This window comes from Solanum pennellii, chromosome 1 (genome assembly GCF_001406875.1).
Source record: "Solanum pennellii chromosome 1, SPENNV200".
Lineage (NCBI taxonomy): Eukaryota > Viridiplantae > Streptophyta > Magnoliopsida > Solanales > Solanaceae > Solanum > Solanum pennellii.
In genome coordinates, this window is record NC_028637.1 from 50,316,612 (window position 1) to 50,327,345 (window position 10,734).

Sequence of the window (10,734 nt, forward strand, 5' to 3'; positions counted from 1 at the left end):
ACCGTAAAATATTAGTTAAAGTTCTTAGAATTTAACTCTAAATAGGAAAACTTTGACAATTAAAGGTGGACGGAGCAGTAACTCCCAAGAGTAAAATAAAATGAATAGTGTTATTTATATATTTATTTTGTAAAATGAAAAATAATAAAAAACATCTATTTTTATTAAGAATGACATGTTAATAGAAATAGAGGTGACCACATATAAATGGAAACAATACTTTATTAATAGCGTTCTGCTTTGACTTTTTTCCTTCTATATTACTCAATTCATATCCAAATACATACTTAATTACCAATAGAGTAAAATAATAATATTTTTTAAATATTTACACGAAACTCGTCTATTTATCTGTTATATATTTGTATCAAATCAATACAAGTTATCATAGAGAAACACTAAAACTATTTAAAATGACTTTAATAGTAATTACTAATGACAATGACTTAATTGCCACTAATATTTAGAAGCAATTAACTCTTCTTTTTTTTTTTGTAAATATCTTTAAAACCTATAACGACATTGGGTTTAATCACAATGAACTAATACCAATAAGGCATTAACACTCTTTATTATTATTCATATTTTATTGTCATTAAAGATTTTTTTATTGTAATAAAATATTATTTATTAAAGTAAATATATGTTAATTAATCATATGATTTTTTTAAAAAAAACTCAAATACCACATATGCATATTCAACATGAAGATTTCATTTTCAATTGAATGAAGAAAGAGAAGTAATTGTGATGTTACGTGGTAATACGGTTATTACATGCAAAACTACACTTACATTATCAATGTAGCTTGGTTGTTTTGAGTTAATGGTAAAAAGATATTTGGCAAGTTTCATACTTAATTATTTATGGTTCTATTTATCAATTTAAAGTATTATTATTTTCTTACGAGTTTCATACCTCAATAATCACTTTTTTTGTATTGAAATTTATATTTTGATGCTCAGTTGACCTACCCAGCCTATTGTCAATTTTGAGGACAAATATTTGATCAATTCAATATTGAGATTCGTTTTTATACAAAGAGAGTAATAGTTGAAAAAAACAATGGATAGTTAAAGTTCGAAATTGGTGAAAAAGGTGATAATTTTGATATATTACATTTTAACGAAGTATTGTATGTTCCCAGTTCATGTGGTATAGTTCAAATATCAAAATTTAAACAACTGAATTCAAACATAAAATATTTAAATTTTAAAAATAAAATTACATATGTATAAATTACATAAAAAGTATTACTAATACCATAAATTACTTAACGATTCAAAATACTTTTAAAAAATATATAAGAAAAAGGAAAACTTGAAACCTTTTTTGAATCTTAAAATTCAAAAATATCACCTAAGAAAGAAAATAAATTTTTTTCTATCCTTCTAATATATCTTCTCAATTGATACACGTCAAAGAAGATTCCATTTCTCAAAACTCCTCCCTTTAAATACATACCCTTACACCATGATCTCAGAAAAATCATGATATGGTTCTAATTCTTAAGATCCATAATAACAATAATAATAAATCAATTTAAAACAAATTGAGGTGATGAGCAAGATCGTTATAATTATCCACCACCAACAAGAAATCAAGATTTACACAATCTTTTTAATCAAACAAAAATCACACACCAATTTCAAACAAGTCGAGGTCAGAAAGATCCTTACGATCCCTCTCATAAATTTTATCTCGAAACACCTCGATCTCTCCGAGTACCACCACTATATATCATTCCCACATGTTCCCCCATTTCTAGCTCATTTCAGTATAGTGTAACCCCAGAGTCATATGTTTTTAGAGCTAATTTGCATGGTTATAAGAAAGAAGAAGTTAAGGTAAAAGTGGAAGATGATAGTCTTAAATATTAGTGGGGAGAAAAAAATAGTATAAAAAGAATATGACAATTATATTGGCACCAATTTCAGAAGAAAAAAATTGGCAAGTTTTCTACTGTTTTTAATTTGCCTCTGTAATGTTTGGTAGTTTTGGCTACTAAAACTTTCTATTTCATAAAATACTTTTCAATAGATTTTAAATGGGTTTAGACTATTGATAATTATATTTATGAATTAGTGGGGCAGTTTTAAATATTAATTTAGTTAGTGATTAAAGAACATAACACTAAAATTAGTGGTGGGTTACTTTACCCTTTTTTTTAAATTGGTTATATAATAATTAGGGCGATAAATAATCCGTAGAAAAAAAATAGAGGGGAAGATGAGAATAATGGAGAGCCGCGTTGAACGAAAGGGAATTGGAGCGGCTAATCTTTCCGATAAAAATTCTCATCCAAGACACCGATTATTATTCATATATGTAATTGGTTAATTAATGAGTACAAGTTAATATTATATTTTCATAGTTTTATTGTTTCAGTTGTAAAAGAAAAGGAAAAAAGTTTTATTAGTATTATACTAATTAGAAGGAGAAAGAAAATTTGTTAAAGGCAGAATCATGATTATTGCGTAAAAGTGGGGGGAAAATAATGGTATAATTATTAAGGTAATGATTAGCCAATCATGACTAGTAAGGTTATAAAGTTGTTTATGGTATACGATACAGTATGTTAGAGTAGCCACTGATTTTCGAAACCAGTGGCTTTAATCCTCAATTTTATTAAGTGTTATCTTCTTGCAAATTGATTTTTAGAATATTAAGATAGTTAATTAAATAGTAAGTATAATATATTAGTGAATGCCATTAAGGTTATGTTATTCGGAGAAATAAAGATTTAATTTTAGGTTTGAATATAAAAAATAAGAGACTTGACATATTAATGGACCTCAAGATTAGGAACTTGAGTATAGATTTATGTTTGCTGATTTTTGAGTCTAGACTAGATATCAAATTATATGAGTGATTATAAATTCGTTAACTTACAAGTTATGCACATATACTTGATAAATTTGAAAGGTTCAGAGACATTGAAGAAAGGAAAAATATTGGAGAAGTAACTTGCTTGACTTCGATTCTTCGGTGGAGGTAGGTTATGGTTTATGCTATTTGATAGTAAACTCTTAATAGTGATTGATATGCATTGAATAATATTGTGAAATTTTCTATGTACTTGATTGTGTGGTTGTGTGACTTGTTTGTGTGTTTTGTGATTGGTCTATAATCGTGAAACCGTAGAATTTATATTCTTGAACACTCTTTATCAAAGTAATGCATTGAATAAAGAAGGCTTGATGAAATATTATCAATGAATTGAAAGTGGTGATTATAAATGATAAATTAATGGTATAATTGGATCGGAGTATCACGTTCTGACACGGTATAATTTGATCGGAGTGTCACGTTCCGACACGGTATTCTTGGATTGGAGTATCACATTCCAACATAGTATGCTTGGATCGGAGTGTAACATTTCGACACGATATTCTTGGATCGAAGTGTCACGTTCCGACACGATATTCTTGATCAAAGTGTCACGTTTCGACACGATATTCTTGGATCGGAGTGTCATGATCCTGCATGATATAATTAGATCGGAGTGTCACGTTCCGACACAGTAATATTAAAGGAAAAAGATATGAAATTAACTTAAGGTACTCAATCTCAAAGAATCTATTTCTCAAATGAGAGTGGTGTGGAGGCATCAGTCCTCATGGGTATGCTTGACATTGTGATTGATTATGTAGTCACTTGTTCATGTTGTTTGTTGCTTACCATCTGTTAAGTGTCATAGTTGAGTTCATACTATTATTCATTGTATATTAGTTTTTATTTTGGGTTGACCGATGATACCTACTCAGTACATTTTGCCACGTACTAAGCCCTACTTGTGTTTTTCTTTCTTTTCCTTTTATGGAGTGCAGAGAGTGTACCAATGACTTCGAATTGCCCTCATCTCTAGCCAGTCTCCAGCATATCCGGTACCAGGGTGAGCTATTCATTCAAGTTCGTGTTGGATTTTCTCGGCCATGACATGATGTCCTATGTTTTCGGACACAAACCATTTTATTTTTTTATTTTGCTGTATTTGATATTCCTAGACTTAGTATTTGGAGATTAGATGTCCTTGATGTGATGAATTTCAGATTTTGAGGATAATATGTAATAGACCTTGAAGGTTTAGTTGATTGGTTACTTTAATAAGTTTTGGAGCTTCCGCATTATTTTTGTTATTCGTAGTTGAATTATTAGTATATGTTGGGATATGGATTCCTTGATTCGCCCACCTAGGAGGTTAAGTGTGGGTGCCACTCACGACTCGATTTGGGTTGTGAAAAACTTGGTATTAGAGTCTTAGGTTCGGTGATCTCATCACACAAGGACAAGTCTAGTAGAGTCTCGTGAAACGGTATGGGAGCGCCTTTACTTTTCTTTGAGAGGCCATATGACTTTAGGAAAACTTCATTCCTTCTTTCTTTCATGCTACTACTTGAGTCCAATTGGTATCTAGGTGATATAAATTGGTATCTGACCTTCTTCGCTCTATTTCACATATGGTTAGTACTAGAGTATTAGAATTAAAAATAACAACAACAGAAAAAAATGTGTCCTTGGAAATAGGTATATTTCCTCAATTGACTATAGGGCCTGTAATGACTAGTGGTCAACACGATTTTTTTTTATTTCATAAAGTTGAATTCTTCATGGGTATTGATTATGAACATGCTTATGCTTTTATGTTGATTGTTTGAGTTGTTTCATAAAAGGAATATAGTGAAGAGGCTTAGTGTTGAGTTTTGACTTACTAGTTTCAGGCAGACGCAAAATATGGTGATAATCTCATGTTGAGTGCCGATTAGTAAAAGTACTACCTATGACTTAAGGCAACATTTTCTAGCTTCTTCATTCAATTAACAAACTGATTTCTAAATATAGAGAAACGGAAGATATGTGTTGCAACCTATAAGGTCAAATTTTATACTTATCTAGATAAGTGGCAATATGCAAGAAGTTGCGTAAGTGAAAACTAGAAAAATGAACATCATTACTTCAGAAAATACAGTTGGTAAGGTTTTCATAACATATATGGGTTGCTTAACGAATAATTAAATTGTGTCGCACCAATTTGGTTAGAATCTTTTCTAAGATTCCATGAATTGATTATATATTAAAGAGGGTCAAGATGCTATTACTACAATAGTACTACCAATACTTACTTCATTAGATTTATGACGTGCGTTACTTTTGTTATTGACCTGATGTATGAAAGAATGCAAAGTGTTTGGGATAAAGACAGAACATATTTGGTAATGTTGTGCAGTAATTCAAGAGGTAGAAATGTGTCAGCTATTTAGGGTACGATCTTATCAATAGGTGTGATGTGTTCTAGTGAGGTATGCACTGGACTTTCATGGTGTGGTAGTACTAGGGTCATGTGAAAATGAATAAGTCGATTGTCAAATGAGAATACTAACTACTTAAGGAGTTATTAGTGGTACGACATGTTTAGATAATGAAATTTTGTATTGCTTTCACATTTGAGAAACCAACTAGTTTATTACTGCAGGCGCTTGGATTGAGCATTATTTTTATGGAAAATTTTTGTGGTGGACCTTTGGTACAATATTAACACACTTAGATTGTGAAATGTACCTTGACGGTTCTGAATAAGGACCAGTGATTTTATTTTAAGTTTCAAAGGGTAGATTGATACTAGAATTACAAACTTATAGGAAAAGAAAGTCCTAGTCAGTATACTTGGGTGAAGAAAATTAAAGATTTTAGTAAGAAAATGCGTATAAAATTGGGTTAGTCCCTTGAATTTGATTGGTATACCTAAGTTTAAGGTGTCATGTCGAGGAAAAGATTCACTTCGTGGTGATGACAAGGGCTAACTTAGCATAATTGTAAAGGAATTCGTGAGGAATGGTGATTGAGATGAAACTATATAATTAGGATTTGTTGGTTAAATGAATTTTATATGGTGATAAAGACTTGCGAATATCTAAGGTTGTGATTTTCTACTATTTAGTGGGTAATGTGGTGTATGACAAGTTTTAGGAAATTTTGGGGCACTGCTCGAATATAATTTAAAGAATCTAGAGTCGTAATGAAAATGAAATAAAATTAGTGGGGTGAGTGTAGCCTACGAAAAGAGGTAGAGTAAGTATATTTTCTCTAGTTGGATGTTTTTAAAAGGTATCTTCAATGGGATTGAGAATTGGATTCAGAGATATAAAATTTCATTCATTTTGCTCTGGTTATGATAATAGTGTCACGTGTTCATCAGATTGGTAAAAAAAAATAGTGGATAAGACTTGACAAAGAACTGTAACATCCAGTCGAGTGTGATGATAAGTTCTTTTGTGGTTTGAGTTTGGTAGTGAATACATTTAGATTTTTAGTGAAGGATACAGTAAGATCGATTGAGAGGCGATTAATGATAAACCAAGATACAAAAATTCATAAAAGTCTTTAGGTATGAGCTAATATAGATAGATAATGGGATTGAATTACACTTTTGGATCACAATTCATTTTTTGTTTTGTTTTGTAAGTCTACACCACTGCTAGTTTGATACTCTCATTTCAAAAATGTTTTTTAAATTTATAATTTTAAATTAAGAATATATGGAATTTGTAGTGGTATATTTTATCAAGATGTGAATTTGAAAGCTAAGAAATGTTCGTTCAATTGGATATTGAGTGTTTGAAAGGACTTATGCATGGTTTTGGTAATAAAATTTGTTACTTTTGATTATTAAAGGACACAAGTTAAGATTTCACTTAAAAGTTTTAGTTTAGAGTATAAGGTAAAATGTCATGGGTTGTTTGTAAAAAGATGAGATCGGTAAGCGAGCTAGATAAATCAACAAGAGTCTTATATATTCAAGGACCGACCTTTAAAATTCTGCACCATGAGAAGAATTTGAGAAAAGTGAAGGAATAAGACCTCCTGTATAAACCCTAAGGGGTGTAGTTCAAGGCTGTATTGATTTTTTCCTATGAGTTTAGGTGTGATTGTAATATGTGAATTAGTTTGGTTTAGACTTACTAGGGGTGTATCATCGACTTTCATAAATATTGAGTTTTGATTTTGGTGATAACCAATGATATGTGTAGGATTATGTGTTGTTACGTGAGGCTAAATTGTTGAAATTATAGTAGGTGACTTATGAACGCGCAGTCTGGACCTGTAGTTATACACGATTATCAAGGATTTTGAGGGGATTGAAACTATTATTTTAGATAGAACTACAAACAATGATGTGATATATTTTAGACACTTGATAGTAAATAGAGGTTATGTGCTCATACATATATAAACTTATGGCGGTGACCAAAAATTTCTTAAGTGTTAGTATGAGGTATATAATGGTTTGAATGGTAATTTAGACTAGGTATATAAAAGATTGTGTAGAGTCGACATTGAGTGTCCTTGAATTGTTGTAACTCGATGGGAATATATTATTAGGTTTGGAAGTAGTTCTATCAGACTAAGGTATGTCACACATCTGTCATAGAATGCTTAAATGGAAAGAGAGCGCCATAGTTTGAAAATTTTAGAGGTGATAATGTATTTGTTAATAAGACTTTGATACTAGTGGTGCGCTGAGAGTAAGATAAATGGCTGGTGTGGTTATGATGTTTGTTATTATTAAGAGTCTTGACTTTACTGGAGTACTTTGAGACTATGTGGGGTTTGATGAATCAAGTATTTGTAATACGGAAAAGGGTCAAAAATATCCTTGAACTATAAGAAAAAACTCAATTTTACTCTTGAAGTATATTTCGGCTTAAATATACCCTTACCATCAAACTATAGGGTCAAAAATACCCTTTTCATTAACAGAATCAGTTAAATGCCACTACATGGCATGCCACATAAGCCAATAGAGTTCCACTTATGCCACGTAAACTAATAAAATTACCCCTAATTTCCCCCAATTTTCTTCATTTTCGGTAGAATTTAGAAACGATTTCACTGAAGAACATAGAACCCCTTTTTCTCATTTCTCCATTTCCTTAGAATGATTTCACAAAATACATAAGTTCTAGGGGAAATGGTAAATTGGTATCTAATGTAACGACCCGTTTGGTCGTTTTGAGTACTAAAGCTTTTTATTTCATAAAATACTTTTCGATAGATTCTAAATGGGTATTTTGGGCTATTGGTAAATACATTTATAAATTAGTGGGGCAATTTTAAATATTAATTTAGTTAGTGGTTAAAGAAGATAATACTAAAATTAGTAGTGGGTTACTTTACCTTTTTTTTTAAAAAAAAATTGGTTATATAATAATTAGGGTGATAAATAATTTGTAGAAAATAAAAGAGGAGAAGATGAGAATAATGGAGAGCGGCGTTGAACGAAAGGGAATTGGAGCGGCTAATCTTTTTGGTAAAAATTCTCATCCAAGACACCGATCATTATTCATACATGTAATTGGTTAATTAATGAGTACAAGTCAATATTATATTTTCATAGTTTTATTGTTTCCATTGTAAAAGAGAAGGGAAGAAAGTCATATTAGTATTATACTAATTAGAAGGAGAAGGAAATTTGTTAAAGGCAGAATCATGGTTATTGTGTAAAAGTGGAGGAAAAATGATGGTATAATTATTAAGGTAATGATTAGCCAATCATTGGCTAGAAGGTTATAAAGTTGTTTATGGTATACGATACAATTATGTTAGAGTAGCCACTGGTTCTTAATAATGATTAGCCAATCATTGGCTAGTAAGGTTATAAAGTTGTTTATGGTATATGATACAATTATGTTAGAGTAGCCACTGGTTTTTGAAACCAGTGGCTTTATTCCTCAATTTTATTAAGTGTTATTTCTTTACAAATTGATTTTTTGAATATTGAGATGGTTAATTAAATAATAAGTATAGCATATTATTGAATGTCATTAAAGTTATGTTATTCGGAGAAATAAAGACTTAACTTTAGGCTTGAATATAAGAAATAAGAGACTTGGTAGATTAATGGACCTCATGACTACTATATATTGCTTTGTCTTGGAATGACCTTTTTTTTCTTTTTCTTTCTTTTGACTTCTATTTAAGAATCATTCACCTAACCACTTACCAGTTATTTACACTCTTTAACTAGTGAAATTTGTCGCGCTTGACGCGATTCTAGAATCATCTTTTTTAGCATATTGAAATAAATTTTAAGCAAGATGTTAATTATTTAAAATGTTTATGTTATGTATGAACTTTTTAAATCAAAACATATATCAGACTCCCCTTGGACCTTGTGAGTAGGTTTTTCTTTTGCCTAGTTTTGTCCCAAACCAAGGAGGCACTAAGAAAAAGTACGTAATGGATATTCCTTTCGACTCTCATGTCTTAAGGACAAGAGATTACTTCCGTTTCATTAATTTTGTCCGCGTCCCAAGATAAGACGTTAAGATTATCATATTAGGTTTAATTGCAATGATAGTGATAAAAGGTTTAAAACAATCAAATTAAAACACTTACTAAAAGAAATATGAAATTATCAATCCATTAGTACAACAATACATCTTCTTTATTTTAGGTTAGTAAATTAAATAGAACAGTAATAGAGATAGAACTATTTTGGATGATATTTTTGAGCTGAATGCTCCTTTAGTCTAACACAGAAAATCAAGCATTTCATCAACTAAAATAAGAAAGACATGCATAGAGATCCAGATATACATTATCTCAAAAAGGAACAAAAATAGCACATAATAGCTAAACAAAATATAGATAGGAGTTTAAAGTAGGAAACTAAAAAAGTGATCAAGCAATCTTAAATACATTCAGTAGAAGAAAATATGGTGACACGAAACAGAAGTTTGGGTCTACCATCCCATTTAAAGACACAAACATCGCCAACTTTTAGGCTGTTTTCCAGCACAAACTCCTTCCAACCAGTACTGAACTTCACGTTTGCTATTCCAAGAGTGCATTTTACAATCCATTGTGTTGTTCATCTTGCATTCCTAAGATACATAGAACAAAACTTTGAAGAAATTGGTAAAACACAATAAAGTATAAGAATATTTTCACAACTAGAAAATTAAAACTAGTAGAGAAACTAGAATCAGAAATAGATTAGAAAAAATATACGAAATATTTTTCTTATCGAAGAATTGTTGTCAATTTGTGTTTAAAGAATTTTGATGATTCCAACAAACTTTGCAGAACAGAAGAACAAAAATTATTTTACAAATCTGAAATCTATAACACATACCAGAATAATAAAAACAAAAAAAAATATCAAGCTCATTTAATGTACAAAGTCCCCTTAAGGAAATTATTTCCCTCTAGTATCCGAGGTTTGATTCAGAATATGTCCTCGTAAGACAAAATTATCTCAATCACCAGTGTATTGATACCTAAAATTCTTATGTTAGTGAGCCACTCAACGAAAGTAAAGTACACTTAGAATACTAGATTGATTAGTAGTAGTAAAAGTCCAAAAATTGGTTCTTAAAATTAGAGGAAATCCCTTAATTTATAGAAAACACGGGGTAGTGTGAAAAGGTTCTTATTGAGCCTTACCAGAAAGGTCACAAACCTTTGGAAAAGTCACAACCTTAAGGAAAGATCAAAACCTATCATAAAAGTCACAACTTTTCATAAAAGTCGCAACCTTTCATAAAAGTGACACTTCATAAAAGTCGCAACTCTTCATTTTTCATTCATACATTTTAAAACCCAACAATCCCCCACATGAATGGGGGAATGAATCCAAGACAAAGAAACAGACAAGTATGTGTATTTTACAAGCAAGAATTAACTACATCTGGATAAGTAGGTTTCCCCTTGTACTTTCTGTAGTGAACATAT